Source organism: Bombina bombina, chromosome 1 (assembly GCF_027579735.1).
Source record: "Bombina bombina isolate aBomBom1 chromosome 1, aBomBom1.pri, whole genome shotgun sequence".
NCBI classification, from domain to species: domain Eukaryota; kingdom Metazoa; phylum Chordata; class Amphibia; order Anura; family Bombinatoridae; genus Bombina; species Bombina bombina.
The window spans coordinates 504,046,006-504,063,351 of record NC_069499.1 but is presented as its reverse complement, the minus strand read 5'-3'; the positions used below and the strand labels follow the sequence as shown (position 1 = coordinate 504,063,351).

Genomic DNA, 17,346 nt, shown 5'->3' with positions numbered 1-17,346 from the left:
TCTTGGAAGAAGTGAGCGGTAGACCCTCTCCTGTCAAGACTTCTACCGCATTTAAAAGTCAGTAGTTGAGTTTTATGGGCTAACGCCGTAACATAAAACTCTTAACTAAAGTGCTACAAAGTACACTAACACCCATAAACTACCTATTAACCCCTAAACTGACCCCCCCCCCCCACATCTCAAACACTTAAATAACATTTTTAACCCCTAATCTGCCAACCGGACATCGCCGCCACTGTAATAAATATATTAACCCCTAAACCGTCGCACTCCTGCCTCGCAAACACTAGTTACATTTTATTAACCCCTAATCTGCCGTCCCTAACATCGCTGACACCTATCTACATTTATTAACCCCTAATCTGCCGCCCCCAACATCGCCGCTACTATATTAAATTAATTCACCCCTAAACCTAAGTCTAACCCTAAATCTAACCCCCCCTAATTTAAATATAATTTAAATAAAACGAAATAAAATTACTACAATTAAATAAATTAATCCTATTTAAAACTAAATACTTACCTATAAAATAAACCATAAGATAGCTACATTATAACTAATAGTTACATTGTAGCTAGCTTAGGCTTTATATTTATTTTATAGGCAAGTTTGTATTTATTTTAACTAGGTACAATAGTTATTAAATAGTTATTAACTATTTAATAGCTACCTTGTTAAAATAAGTACAAATTTACATGTAAAATAAATCCTAACCTAAATTACAATTAAACCTAACACTACCCTATAATTAAATTTATTACATAAACTAACTACAATTAAAATAAATAAACTAAAGTACAAAGAAAAAAAACACTAAATTACAGAAATTACAAAAAATAATTACCAGAATTTTAAACTAATTACACCTACTCTAATTAAAGTAGCAAAAATCCTATTGGCTGATGCAATCAGCCAATAGGATTGAGGTCGCATTCTATTGGCGGATTGGAACAGCCAATAGAATGCGAGATCAATCCTATTGGCTGATTGGATCAGCCAATAGGATTGAACTTCAATCCTTTTGGCTGATTGGATCAACCAATAGGATTTTTCCTACCTTAATTCTGATTGGCTGATTGGATCAACCAATAGGATTTTTCCTACCTTAATTCTGATTGGCTGATAGAATCCTATCAGCCAATCGGAATTCAAGGGACGCCATCTTGGATGATGTCATTAAAGGAACCTTCATTCTTCGCTTGGACTTCGTTTGAAGAGGATGCTCCGTGTCGGCTGGATTGAAGATGGACCCGCTCCGCTCCGGATGGATGAAGATAGAAGATGCCGCCTGGATGAAGACTTCTGCCGCTTGGAGGACCTCTTCTGCCCGGATCGGATGAAGACTTCTGCCCCTCTGGAGGTCCACTTGTGCCCGGCTGGGTGAAGACGTCTCAAGGTAGGGTGATCTTCAAGGGGGTAGTGTTAGGTTTTTGTAAGGAGGGATTGGGTGGGTTTTAGAGTAGGGTTGGGGGTGTGGGTGGTAGGTTTTAATGTTGGGGGGTATTGTCTTTTTTTTAGAGGTAAAAGAGCTGATTATTTGGGGCAATGCCCTGCAAAAGGCCCTTTTAAGGGCTATTTGTAATTTAGTATAGGGTAGGGATTTTTTTTATTTTGGGGGGCTTTTTTATTTTATTAGGGGGATTAGAGTAGGTGTAATTAGTTTAAAATTCTTGTAATTATTTTTTTATTTTCTGTAATTTAGTGTTTTTATTTCGTACTTTAGTTTATTTATTTTAATTGTAGTTGATTGTAGTTAGTTTATGTAATTAATTTAATTATAGTGTAGTGTTAGGTTTAATTGTAATTTAGGTTAGGATTTATTTTACAGGAAAATTTGGACTTATTTTAACTAGGTAGCTATTAAATAGTTAATATCTATTTAATAACTATTGTACCTAGTTAAAATAAATACAAAGTTGCCTGTAAAATAAATATAAACCCTAAGCTAGCTACAATGTAACTATTAGTTATATTGTAGCTAGTTTAGGGTTTATTTTATAGGTAAGTATTTAGTTTTAAATAGGAATTATTTAGTTTATTGTAGTTATTTTATTTAGATTTATTTTAATTATTTTAAATTAGGGGGTGTTAGGGTTAGGGTTAGACTTAGGTTTAGGGGTTAATAACTTTATTATAGTGGCGGCGACGTTGGCGGCGGCAGATTAGGGGTTAAGAAGTGTAGTTAGGTTGCTGCAACGTTGGGGGCAGAATAGGGGTTAATAAATATAATGTAGGGTTCTGTGATGTTGGGGGCATAAGATTAGGGGTTAATAAGTATAATGTAGGTGGCAGCGGTGTCCGGAATGGCAGATTAGGGGTTAATAATATTATGCAGGTGGCGACGATGTTGGGGGGCAGCATATTAGGGGTTAATAAGTGTAAGATTAGAGGAAGCGTTCTGTGAAACGCGCGTCAGGGGTCCAGCAGGAGCAGCGTTGTCTCTCCTGTCTGCCGTTTTTAATTTGCTTACCCTTGTCTAAACCAGATATTTCTCTCTAATATTCGTTTATATGGTGCCTGCTTAGATTAAAAGTTATCCAGCCCTCGGATTGTAAGGGCTTAGCTTACTTCAGATATTTGCTAGCAGGCACTTGTGAATTTACTGATTTCTCAGCATATTAATTATTTATGGCTGGGTTTAAGTGTTTTTAACTTTCTTTTCGCTACTATTGTGTGAATGTTGGTTCCTAGGTACATTAATAAAGATATAAAGGTATGAATGATATGGAACATTTTAAATATATAATATAATCTTTATCTGAATCCACTATTTGGAGTTCATATGTTACAAAATTTGTGGTAATCTCTGCTGTGAATCCTATTGTATTCCTTATACAATTATTTCTCTAGTTGTTTAGACATCCTGTAAGTTGCCCTGACCTTAATGAGGTTAGCTTCTTCAACTTATCTCTGGTTATCTGTTGTTAATTTAACTTAATTAGCACTATGGGAGGTTATCCAGGTTATTATTATTATTATCGGTTATTTTTAGAGCGCCAACAGATTCCGCAGCGCTAGTTCATAGATTTAAGAAAAAGTCTATCAGCCGTTTTAACTAGATGCGACGTTACATAACTATTGCGATGTTATGTTGATCTTGACTTGTAGTAAAACACATCGAATATGACTTTCAATAACAGACTAAATTCTAAAAAATAAAACTGTCAATATTCTTTTTATTTTTAGATCAAGAACATTCACTAACAAAAGAACTAAACAGCGTTGTTGCCGAAAAAGAAAAAAACTTCAGCACAAAAAGGATTTAAAAAGGAGGTTTGAAGAACTAACATCATCAGAGAATAAATCTGCTGCTGATGATGTTTAGGTAAGCAAAATAGTAGAACTTTTAGTATGAATAAGGGATTAACACTCAACTTTAGTATAAATACTGTACTTTTATACAATCACTGGACCGTAAAGTCAAAATTTAAACTTTTATGATTCAGATTCAGAACACACAATTGTAAACTACTTTCCAATTCACTTCCCTTATCTAAATGTGCACAGTTTTTTTATATACACCGTTTCTGAGGCACCATCTCCTACTGAGAATGTGCAAGAGTCACAGGATATATGTATATCCATTTTCTGATTGGCTGATGGCTGTCACAAGATGCGTTAGGAAGGAAAATGTAATTAGCTTTGACATGTGGAAAAATCTACTGCTCATTTGAAATTCAAACTAAGTGCTTTTTCATTGTCATTTATTTATGCGTTTATGCTATTCTGATGTGTTTAGCGATCCTTTAAAACGTTTTTGTAACTTAAGTATGGGATTTTATTTTCCATATTGCCAGGTGTATTGGATACTTTAAAAACTACAACAGGGCAGCTGATAGCGATGAAGATTGATGGCGGTAGTTCTTCTTGGGTGGGGAGCAAACCATTGTGTTCCTCAGCATTAGGTTCAGCTGAAGAGTTGCTTTCGTCTCTTTGTCACTCATCGTACTCTAGGCCTAAACAGGTTGGTTTGTTTTTTTCCCTACACCTGAATATTCTTTATAATTTATTTTAAGTTCCATTTGAAATGAAGTGCACATAACTAAATCAAGCAGGGATGCATTAGCAAGTTTAAATGTCGTTCAAATTATTCAGCAAACATGTAGAGAAATATTGTATATAAACGCATTATTTTCAGTGTTCATTTTCAATCTACCTAAGTTCAGGGCTCAGCTTGAAAAAAATGAATGTCTGAATGCATATTTTACATGATGGTTATTTAGGTTGAATAATTTTTGAATAAACAGTACATTTGATTTGAAAATGAATATGGCATTGACACATGTTTTGAACCTCGGTTAGATTGACATGAGTGTTCTCTTTTCATCTTTTGGATGACGTCACTTAAAGGTACCTTCATTCAGTAAGAAGACTGCGGATGAAGAGGATGCTCCGTGTCGGATGTCTTGAAGATGGACCCGCTCCATGCCGGATGGATGAAGAAAGAAGATGCCGTCTGGATGAAGACTTCTGCCCGTCTGGAGGACCACTTTGCCCAGCCTGGATGAAGACTTCTCCTGGCTTTGTTGAGGATTTTGGTCCAGCTTGGATGAAGACGTCTCCCGGTAAGGCGATCTTCAGGGGGTTAGTGTTAGGTTTTTTTAAGGGTGTATTGTGTGGGTTTTATTTTTAGGTTAGGGTTTGAGCGGCAAAAGAGCTAACTGCCCTTTTAAGGGCAATGCCCATCCAAATGCCCTTTTCAGGGCATTGGGGAGCTTGGTTTTTTTTTAGATAGTATTTTATTTGGGGGGTTGGTTGTGTGGGTGGTGGGTTTTACTGTTGGGGGGTTGTTTGTATTTTTTTTACAGGTAAAAGAGCTGATTACTTTGGGGCAATGGCCCACAAAAGGCCCTTTTAAGGGCTATTGGTAGTTTAGTTTAGGCTAGGGGTTTTTTTTTATTTCGGGGGGGCTTTTTTATTTTAATAGGGCTATTAGAATAGGTGTAATTAGTTTAAATAACTGTAATTTGTTTATTATTTTCTGTAATTTAGTGTGGTTTTTTGTACTTTAGCTAATTTAATTTAATTAAGGTAATTGTATTTAATTTAGTTCATTTATTTAATTATATTGTAGTGTTAGGTGTTAGTGTAACTTAGGTTAGGTTTTATTTTACAGGTAAATTTGTATTTATTTTAGCTAGGTAGTTATTAAATAGTTAATAACTATTTAAAAACTATTCTACCTAGTTAAAATAAATACAAACTTGCCTGTGAAATAAAAATAAACCCTAAGATAGCTACAATGTAACTATTAGTTATATTGTAGCTATCTTAGGGTTTATTTTATAGGAAAGTATTTAGTTTTAAATAGGAATAATGTAGTTAATGATAGTAATTTTCTTTAGATTTATTTAAATTATATTTAAGTTAGGGGGTGTTAGGGTTAGGGTTAGACTTAGGTTTAGGGGTTAATAACTTTAATACAGTGGCGGCGACATTGGGGGTGGCAGATTAGGGGTTAATAAATGTAGGTAGGTGATGGTGATGTTAGGGACAGCAGATTAGGGGTTAATAATATTTAACTAATGTTTGCAAGGCTGGAGTGTGGCGGTTTAGGGGTTAATATGTTTATTATAGTGGCAGCAATGTTGGGGCGGCAGATTAGGGGTTAATAAGTGTAGGTAAGTGGCAGCGACATTGGGGATGGCAGATTAGGGGTTAATAAATATATTGTAGGTGTCGGCAATGTTGGGGGCAGCAGATTATGAGTTCATAAATATAATGTAGGTGGCGGCGGTGTCCGGTGCGGCAGATTAGGGGTTAAAATTTTTATTATAGCGTTTGCGATGCGGGAGGGCCTCGGTTTAGGGGTTAATAGGTAGTGTATGGGTGTTAGTGTACTTTTTAGCACTTTAGATATGAGTTTTATGTTATAGCGTTGTACCATAAAACTCTTAACTACTGACTTTTAAATGCGTTAGGACTCTTGACAGGAGAGGGTGTACCACTCACTTTTTGGCCTCCCAGGACAGACTCGTAATACTGGTGCTATGGAAGTCCCATAGAAAAAAGACTTTACGAAGTTTACGTAAGTCATTTTGCTGTAAGGCCAAAGAAGTGTGCGGTACACCTAAACCTTCAAGACTCGTAATAGCAGCGGGCATAAAAAAGCAGCGTTAGGACCTCTTAACGCTGCTTTTTTACCCTAACGCACAACTCGTAATCTAGCCGTTAAATAATAGATGAAAATATAAAAAAAAACATATTTATGCAATATTCATATTTAAAAATTTAAAAAATCCCAAGCTACAGAGTTGCTCTCCAATGGTCATCCATCTGGGTGCATACATGTAGTAAATATTCCACAAAACAAATGCACTCACAGGACTTTTAGATAAAGAAAATTCACAAATTTAATGAAACGTTTTCAGGAAGAACTTCCCCTTCATCAGCATAATAACACTGTGACAAACTCACACTTAAATACAGAAAGTGAAGTACAAAGCTTAATGTCATAATACCAAACCTGTGTGTACACTCAAAAAAGCACCAAAATACTGTGTTGGAACGCAAACCATGCGTTCCAATGCATTCCAGACCGGAAAGGAATATTACACTTTTAAGTGACACACAGTGATTCACACTTTCATTAGTATGATAGAATAAATCTTTTTTAGACAAGCAACACAGACATTTACATAGGTCGGATCTAACCGGAAGTAGTCAAATTACGTCACATTCGGTTTCTCCATGTAGTGGAACGCACATTTTGCGCTCCAGTGAGACGGCCTACACTAACACCTTAGAAGTGGACACATGTAAAGTATGATTACTAGGGCAGTAGTCTATATGCACTTATCACATTGTTATTAGATAAGATTAACTCTTTTGGCTTATATGCAGCGGCGATAACAGCCAAGCTATAACACTTAATAATATGGCTTACATAGGGCACTTATGAGTTAAGCAGGAAATGTTACTGCAGGATTTGTGTGTTTTAATTTTTTGCCCTACACCCTTATAATATAATTACAATTATTTTGATGTAATATCTGTATTTTGATATACCGGTAGTGACGTTGTTGATATTCACTTCCGGTCTGGATTGCATTGGAATGCATGGTTTGCATTTTAACATGGTATTATGGCGCTTTTTTGAGTGTACACACAGGTTTGGTATTATGTCATTAAGCTTTGTACTTCACTTTCTGTATTTAAGTGTGAGTTTGTCACAGTGTTATTATGCTGATGAAGAGGAAGTACTCCCCAAAAACATTCCATTACATTTGTGAATTTTCTTTAACTAAAAGTCCTGTGAGTGCATTTGTTTTGCGGAATATATATATATACCCACATAAATACATATGAACACACACTCACACACACACACACACATATATATATATATATATATATATATATATATATATATATATATACACACACAGTATATATATATTAAAGCCCTTTGTCTGCCTTTTTTTTTCCCCAGCACCATGAGCCATTATAATTTTTTGGTGCTATTTTTTTATTTTTTAAATATTTTTTATTAGATAGTGTTATTATTTTCAATGCATTTTTTATGTTTTTTGTTTCGCAAAACAGTTAACTAGAGCTCGGAGGGCACGCAATCCTGAAGCGTGTTAACTTAAATTGCGCTCAAGCGATCTACTTCCAATCCATTTTCGATCGTGCGTAACTGTTCATCACTTGTAATCTGGTCCTTGTAGGCCTACAATCTTTTAATGTATTTTTACATGCCTAATATTGCTAGTTTAATTTATTCCGTTGATAGCTGTTGCAGAGTTTTTGTTTCAGGAGAAAAATCTAATAAGTGTAATACTTTCCATTTACTTTTTAAAGTTGCTACTCTGAAGAAGTTTCCTGAAACAAAAGGCGTCATAAGTGATGCAGTTAACAGAAAAATCGCAGACTGAAATATCGCCTGTTAAAGGAAACATCATTTAAGAATACAACAGAATCACGACAATAAAAAAGTAATTTACCACAGTTTAAATAATATTTTACAGTTCTATCCCATGAGTTCTGCAAGTTTTAAAATTTATAAAAATATATATGTAAAAATATATATGTATTTTTAAATGACAATAAAGTTTTGTATATTGTACTGTTCTGTTTATTTATTTTTTCATGTCCAGCAAATGTTTTAGAATTCAATGGGTATACATTTTTTTAATGTAGTGGATTAAAATTTGGAATGCATCTGAAATATATTAATTGAAAATCAGTAGAAATATTTGCTGATTTTATATGCCTACAATATATATAAAATATATTGGAAGTGCATTTCAGAATTGGATAGAAATTAACTTTCTAATTTATCTGCCATATATTTCTTAATGCACTCTAAAGTACATGTACCATATATTCCAGAATACAGTCACAGCATATATCGGAATATATTCCGAAATACGCATTGAAATATATTTATGGCTGCAACAATATATTTCTAAATGCACTCTGAAGTACATTTAACATATATTCCAGAATATATTCACAGCATATTTCAGAATGCATTCAGAAATACACTTTGAAATATATTTATGGCTGCGGCAATATATTTCTAAATGCATTTTCAAGTACAGTTAACATATATTCCAGAATACAGTCAAAGTATATTTTAGAATACATTCCGAAATACACTTTTAAATATATTTATGGCATTCTGAACATATATTCAATAATACATTAACAAATATATTGAAATATATTTTTGAAATATATTGAATGTGGCCAAAATTGTAATATTTAAAATATATTTCAAAATATTATGAAATAATATACAAAAAATATATTATTTTAAATATATTTCAAATATATTTTTCTTCCATGTGGGTAGTTATGAATATTTTACATTCCAATGTTCCTCACATAGGAAAATGTTCTATTTATTATTAAATATATATTTCTAATTTTTATTTCTAAAATGTTTTGAAAAAAAATAAAGAAATAGAGAAAATAACTCATTGTGAAGCTCATTAACAAATCTAGACAAGCCAGAAGGCTTGTTTTTCCCACAGAAAACCTCTGGAATACATTATTTACAATGCAGCAAAGGATTCTGGGTAAGAGATGCAAATTAGGTTCACAATGACACACCTTTTTACTTCAGCCTGCTTTTCAGCAGATTCCCTTAACGCCAAGTATCACTGTTCACACAGCTTATAGACTTAGCTAGGGTTAAAGCAGTGATTCAAAACTATCCCAGGACAGACTGTTTCGTAGTTGTTGCTACTCAATATATATATGTGTGTGTGTGTGTGTGTGTGTGTATAGGTATATACAAATATATATAGGAATATCTATTTAAAATGTATATAACATTTGCCCTATGTGAAAAACATTTGAATGTAGAATATTTACAGTACTTACACAGTAAAATAGTACATACAAACACATTATTAAATATTAAATTTGAATAAAAAAAGATGTTTTGATATTTTCAGTTATTTGAGTGGAAAGGGCTCCAAAGTTTATAAACATATGTATAAACATATGTACAGGGAGTGCAGAATTATTAGGCAAGTTGTATTTTTGAGGATTAATTTTATTATTGAACAACAACCATGTTCTCAATGAACCCAAAAAACTCATTAATATCAAAGCTGAATAGTTTTGGAAGTAGTTTTTAGTTTGTTTTTAGTTATAGCTATTTTAGGGGGATATCTGTGTGTTCAGGTGACTATTACTGTGCATAATTATTAGGCAACTTATATACCCATTTCAATTATTTATTTTTACCAGTGAAACCAATATAACATCTCAACATTCACAAATATACATTTCTGACATTCAAAAACAAAACAAAAACAAACCAGTGACCAATATAGCCACCTTTCTTTGCAAGGACACTCAAAAGCCTGCCATCCATGGATTATGTCAGTGTTTTGATCTGTTCACCATCAACATTGCGTGCAGCAGCAACCACAGCCTCCCAGACACTGTTCAGAGAGGTGTACTGTTTTCCCTCCTTGTAAATCTCACATTTGATGATGGACCACAGGTTGTCAATGGGGTTCAGATCAGGTGAACAAGGAGGCCATGTCATTAGATTTTCTTCTTTTATACCCTTTCTTGCCAGCCACGCTGTGGAGTACTTGGACTTGGAGTGTGATGGAGCATTGTCCTGCATGAAAATCATGTTTTTCTTGAAGGATGCAGACTTCTTCCTGTACCACTGCTTGAAGAAGGTGTATTTCAGAAACTGGCAGTAGGACTGGGAGTTGAGCTTGACTCCATCCTCAACCCGAAAAGGCCCCACAAGCTCATCTTTGATGATACCAGCCCAAACCAGTACTCCACCTCCACCTTGCTGGTGTCTGAGTCGGACTGGAGCTCTCTGCCCTTTACCAATCCAGCCACGGGCCCATCCATCTGGCCCATCAAGACTCACTCTCATTTCATCAGTCCATAAAACCTTAGAAAAATCAGTCTTGAGATATTTCTTGGCCCAGTCTTGACGTTTCAGCTTGTGTGTCTTGTTCAGTGGTGGTCGTCTTTCAGCCTTTCTTACCTTGGCCATGTCTCTGAGTATTGCACACCTTGTGCTTTTGGGCACTCCAGTGATGTTGCAGCTCTGAAATATGGCCAAACTGGTGGCAAGTGGCATCTTGGCAGCTGCACGCTTGACTTTTCTCAGTTCATGGGCAGTTATTTTGCGCCTTGGTTTTTCCACACGCTTCTTGCGACCCTGTTGACTATTTTGAATGAAACGCTTGATTGTTCGATGATCATGCTTCAGAAGCTTTGCCATTTTAAGAGTGCTGCATCCCTCTGCAAGATATCTCACTATTTTTGACTTTTCTGAGCCTGTCAAGTCCTTCTTTTGACCCATTTTGCCAAAGGAAAGGAAGTTGCCTAATAATTATGCACACCTGATATAGGGTGTTGATGTCATTAGACCACACCCCTTCTCATTACAGAGATGCACATCACCTAATATGCTTAATTGGTAGTAGGCTTTCGAGCCTATACAGCTTGGAGTAAGACAACATGCATAAAGAGGATGATGTGGTCAAAATACTAATTTGCCTAATAGTTCTGCACTCCCTGTATATTGTGTATACATGTGTAGATATGTAAGTATGTAAATATACACACACATATATATATATATATATATATATATATATATATATATATAGAAAGAGAGAGAGAGAGAGAGAGTACTTTGCAAAAGTCCTAGGCCACCATTAGTTTTTTGTTTTAGCAATGGTATAATCACCATATATAATTATTATCAATCTATTTATTAGAATACAACCAGAAAATACAGGATATGTGTATGCAGTATTAATAAACAGAAACTAATCTTAAAAAACTGCTTCTATAGGCTAAAGTGGCAAGTATTTAGTGTCACCTCCCCTTGCACTTGAGCAATAGCAGGAACCTGACTCTCTTAAACGTAAATGGAATGGTACTCTTATTAATGTCATTGCTAACACTTCTATTGTTCCTACTATTTCATGTCAAAATGACTGCTGTGAAAAAGGTCTATTACACCAGGTTTGTGCAAAACATGCTTGAGCATTACATACATATGTGGTATGAGTTTACTTTATAGGAAACTTGCTAATAAAACCAACTTTCAATCACATCATTCCATTCAAAATGCCAAAGATCACAGAATTTGACAGACATAAAATCATACGTTTGCATCAGCAAGGCCACTCTCAAAGAGAGGTCAAGGACAAAAAAGGGACTGGAAGGCCAAGAAACCTTTCAAAATCTGATGAGAAGTTGACACAGTTATGAAAAAGCTCGATCAGGAATGTGTGTTTGTGGAAGGGTAGCAACCAAGAAATCCCTTTTTTAGAAGGGGAACAGGGTAAAAAGGCTAAGATATGCTAAAGCTCACAAAGATTGGAATGAAGATAAGTGGAAAAGAGTATTATGGAGTGAAGAATCCAAGTTTGAAATTTTTGGGTCCAATTGTTGACAATATGTGAGAAGAAAAATTGGAAAGAAATTGAAGAATAAGTGCTTGCAGCCTTCAATGAAACATGGTGGAGTGTCTGTCCTGGTTTGGGGCTGCATTTCTGCCAGTGGTGTTGGCTATATTGTCCGAATTGATGGGATCATGAATGCTGAAAAGTACAGACAGGTTTTAATTCATCATTCCATTCCTTTTTGAAAGCGCCTGATTGGGAATGGTTTTATTTTTCATTATGATAACGATCCCAAGCACACTGCTAATGCAGTGAAATCATATTTGTAGAGAAAAACAGCTGATAAAACACTGACAGTTATTGACTGTACTCCACAGAGTCCAGACCTGAATATTATAGAGGCGGTATGGGATCACCTGGACAGAAAAATAAATAAATGACAACCTAAATCTAAAGAAGAACTCTTGGAAGTGATGAAAGAAGCCAAGATGTGCTTAGTGGTCACAATAAATACTGAATTTTGCCTGAAGAAACCATTTTGTTCTGAAAATTGTTCTATTTTATATTTTATGTACATATTTCCTGTATTTTCTGACTGACAAATAAATATGAATGGTCATTAAAACTTTGCTAAAAAAACAAATCTATTTGTGGCCTAAGACTTTGCATAGTACTGTATGTGTGTATGTATATATATATATAATAATCAAAATTTCCACTAGCCCACTAGGTAATGGCGAGTGAAAATTTAATAGTGGCAAGTGAAAGTTAGTGAGCTACCTGCTACAAATATTATGTATCCATGAAAGGGCAAGGATATGATATTCCTCTAGGGCTATAGGGACCACATTAGTGCTTAGACTGTTACTTCTGAGTGGGTAAACAGGGGCAGAGAGAGAGATTGGCGAGGAAAAGTGAGAGTGGAGTAAAAGATAGCATTATGAAAAAGAGTAGAGAAAAAAAGAAAGAAATATGAGAGAGGAGACAGAGTGTAAAGAGAATATATGGCCTGAGAGAGAAAGGAGGAGGTAAAAAGAGAAATTGAAGAGAGGAGGCAGTGGATAAAGATAGATGAGAGATAATTCTAAAACAATTTTCCAGGTCTGCTATGACCTCACATTAAGGTCAACACTCTCTGCTTTCAGTTCAACCACTTCCTTTTTCTGTCCAACTGTTGTCTTCCCCAGAACCCTAGTTGATGTTGCTAACTACTATGCACTTATTTTAGTTGATTTATTACTGTATGGAGCATTATTTAATTTATGGTAAAAAACATAAACAATAATAAAAAAAAAATACTTCACAATAACGTGTTTCATATTGGCTAAATTTATGCAAAGAGGGGGGTGGGTTAGTGGGTATTGTGTGGGTGGGTGGGATCAAAAGTGGCGAGTAACATTTTGGGCTGGCTAGCTAGTAGCTTAAGGCTTGACATTTTGAGCCATATATATACATACACACATATTTAGACATGTATATGTATGTATATATACATTATAGCACTTTCCATTCAAATACCTTGTCATATACCCTATACTTTTGAACCCTTATAACTTTTTTAATTTTAATGTTTATGAAAATAATGTATATCGGAAAGTGTATATATGAGTGTAAACACTTTATTTTAATGTATTTATGTTGTGTTTATTTAGCCCTTACCCTTTATTTGAGGACTTCAGTCTTGCTAACCTGGCGAGCACAAATGTAGTTTCCACTTGTTACTTTCAACGTGTAATATGTGTGCAAGTTAGTGCAGAAACAATATATGAATATCACACACGCTAATATTAGCCTGCCACTTGCATTCTAGCCCTCTGCTGTGTTTCGCTGTGAGGCTGTATTCATAAAAATGTGATATAGGGAAATATCAAATAGAATTCTTGTGTTTGTTTTAGAAATTAAGAGCAATAGAGTTATTGCATAGGCAATTAGCACATCTATTATTATTATTATTATTATTATCAGGTATCTGTAGAGCGCCAATATATTCTGCAGCTCTATAAACATAGGCGGTATACAAAATAACATTTATAGGGATCAAATGGGTAGAGGGCCCTGCCGAGAGTTGCACTGTTGTAGTCGGCTCTTATGAAGGTGATCTACAAACAGCTGGGCTCATAGGCTTACATTCTAAGGGGTTCAAGGGGAAAGCAATGGAGTGAGGAAAGGTTAGTGTAGGTTGTATGCATTCCTGAATAGTAGAGTCTTTAGGGAGTGCTTGAAACTGTTAAAACTAGGGGAGAGTCTTGTGGAGCGAGACAGTTCCACAAGATGGGAGCCAGTCTGGAGAAGTCCTGTAAATGGGAATGTGAGGAAGTAACAAGAGAGGAGTAGAGTAGGAGATTGTGAGCAGAGTGAAGGGGACGGGAGGGAGAGTATCTGGAGACAAGGTCTAAAATGTAGTGGGGAACAGTGCAGTTGAGTGCTTTGTATGTTAGAGTGATGATTTTGTGTTTAATTCTAAAGGCAAGAGTGAGCCAGTGAAGGTATTGGCCGAGAGGAGTGGCAGATGAAGAGCGATGTGTAAGGAAGATGAGCCTGGCAGAGGCATTCATTATGGAATGTAAAGGAGCTAGGCAGCAGCTAGGGAGACCAGAGAGGACGAAGTTGCAGTAGTCGAGGCGGGAAAGGATGAAAGAGTGGATTAAAATCTTTGTTGTGTATTGTGTAAGGAAATGTCTAATTTTAGTGATGTTTAATGTGGAAGTGGCAGGCTTTAGCCAAGGACTGAATGTGAGGAGTAAAAGAAAGATCTGAGTCAAGTGTGACCCCCAAGATATCGGGCATGCGGGGTAGGGCTAATGATTAGGGTGACCATATTGCCGCTTTAAAAAGGGACATATATGAAAAATAGATATGTCAGGGCTGTTTTTAGGGATGTTTAAAAAAATGTTTTGTATAAGAACCCTGACGTGTATTTTTCATATATGTAAAAAAGAGGTGAGATTTTTCATATATGTCCCTTTTTAAAGCGGCAATATGGTCACCCTAGTAATGATGGAGTTATCACAGTGCGGTGATATGTGAACCCGACAGAGGCAGCTTAAATTTATAAATCAATTGGCAGTTTGCAGGTCAAATGTACTGCTATTATTAAAGGGACCTGAACCCAAATTATTTATTTTGTGATTCAGATAGATAGATACTTTCTAATTTACTCCTATTATCAATTTTCTTCATTCTCTTGCTATCTTTATTTGAAAAAGAAGGCATCTAACCATTTTTTGGTTCAGCACTTTTTTATTGGTGGATGAATTTATCCACCAATCAGCAAGGTCAACCCAGGTTGTTCACCAAAAATGGACCTGCATCTAAACTTACATTCTTGCATTTCAAATAAAGATACCAACAGAATGGAGAAAATTTGATATCAAGAGTAAATTAGAAATTGCTTAAAATTTCATGATCTATCTGAATCATGAAAGAAAAAGATTGCGTTCAGTGTCCCTTTAAATTTGGTTCATTAACTTGGTATCCTTTGTCGAAGGATATGCAGAAATGCACTACTGGGTGCTAACTGAGCACATTAAATAAGCCAATGACAAGAGGCATATATGTGCAGTCACCAATCAGCAGCTAGCTTCACGTAGTACACTGTATATTGCTACTTCTAAGCCTACCAAGGTAAGGTATGCTTTTCAAAGGATACCAAAAAGCCAATTAGATAACAGAAGTAAAATGTAAAGTTGTTTAATATTGTTTGTTCTATCTGAAACGTGAAAGAAAAATGCTGTGTTTAATAGTGATGTCGCGAATAGTTCGCCGGCGAATAGTTCCCGGCGAACATAGCATGTTTGCGTTCGCCGCGGACGGCGAACATATGCGATGTTCGATCCGCCCCCTATTCCTCATCATTGAGTAAACTTTGACCCTGTACCTCACAGTCAGAAGACACATTCCAGCCAATCAGCAGCAGACCCTCCCTCCCAGACCCTCCCACCTCCTGGACAGCATCCATTTTAGATTAATTCGGAAGCTGCATTCTTAGTGAGAGGAGGGACAGTGTAGCTGCTGCTGAATTAATAGGGAAATTGATAGCTAGGCTAGTGTATTCAGTGTCCATTACAGTCCTGAAGGACTCATCTGATCTCTGCTGTAAGGACAGCACCCCAAAAAGCCCTTTTTAGGGCTAGAACATCAGTCTGCTTTTTTTTTTTTTCCTGTGTAATCTAATTGCAGTTGCCTGCCTGCCAGCGTGTGTGTCAGGCTAACAGCGTATACTGTGCCCACTTGCCCAGTGCCACCACTCATATCTGGTGTAACAGTAGTGTACATTTAAAAACAACAACACTTTTTTGACTGTGAAATAATAGCAGACAGCTGCCAGTACCCAAAATGGCAGATGGGGAGGGTTAGAGAGCTATTTTGGGGGGGATCAGGGAGGTTGGGGGCTAAGAGGGGATGCTACACCACAGCATATGTAAATATGCTAAAAAAAATTTTAAAAACCTTTTATTTTAGTACTGGCAGACTTTCTGCCAGTACTTAAGATGGCAGGGACAATTGTGGGGTGGGGGAGGGAAGGGAGCTGTTTGGGAGGGATCAGGGGGTCTGATGTGTCAGGTGGGAGGCTGATCTCTACACTAATGCTAAAATTAACCCTGCAAGCTCCCTACAAACTACCTAATTAACCCCTTCACTGCTAGCCATAATACAGGTTGATGGCAAGCAGCATTTAGCGGCCTTCTAATTACCAGAAAGCAACGCCAAAGTCATATATGTCTGCTATTTCTGAACAAAGGGGATCCCAGAGAAGCATTTACAACCATTTGTGCCATAATTGCACAAGCTGTTTGTAAATAATTTCAGTGAGAAACCTAAAATTGCGAAAACATTTAAGTTTTTTTAAATTTGATCGCATTTGGCAGTGAAATAGTGGCATGTAATTTACCAAAATGGGCCTAGATCAATACTTTGGGTTGTCTACTACACTACACTTAAGCTAAAATTAACTCTACAAGCTGCCTACATGCTCCCTAATTAACCCCTTCACTGCTGGGCATAAAACACGTGTGGTGCGCAGTGGCATTTAGCAGCCTTCTAATTACCAAAAAGCAACGCCAAAGCCATATAAGTCTGCTATTTCTGAACAAAGGGGATCCCAGAGAAGCATTTACAACCATTTATGCCATAATTGCATAAGTTGTTTGTAAATAATTGCTGTGAGAAACCTAAAGTTTGTGAAAAAGTGAACAATTTTTTTTTATTTGATCGCATTTGGCGGTGAAATGGTGGCATTAAATATACCAAAATGGGCCTAGATCAATACTTTGGGTTGTCTACTACACTACACTTAAGCTAAAATTAACTCTACAAGCTGCCTACATGCTCCCTAATTAACTCCTTCACTGCTGGGCATAAAACACGTGTGGTGTGCAGTGGCATTTAGCAGCCTTCTAATTACCAAAAAGCAACGCCAAAGCCATATAAGTCTGCTATAATGGCATATCTGGCACACAGTGTTGGAGCAAGGGTCCATCTGACCACTGATACCTG

At 36.1% G+C, this 17,346-nt stretch overlaps 1 long non-coding RNA gene across 1 annotated transcript in view; it reads left to right on the top strand.

The window, feature by feature from the left end:
• Window positions 1-3,193: 3,193 nt before the first annotated feature.
• LOC128638350 (uncharacterized) overlaps window positions 3,194-17,346 on the top strand; it is a 206,351-nt gene continuing 192,198 nt past the window's right edge. Inside the window, exons 1-2 of the long non-coding RNA XR_008399087.1 lie at window positions 3,194-3,326; window positions 3,799-3,965. This is a non-coding gene — a long non-coding RNA (uncharacterized LOC128638350). The remainder of the gene's footprint in view (window positions 3,327-3,798; window positions 3,966-17,346) is intronic.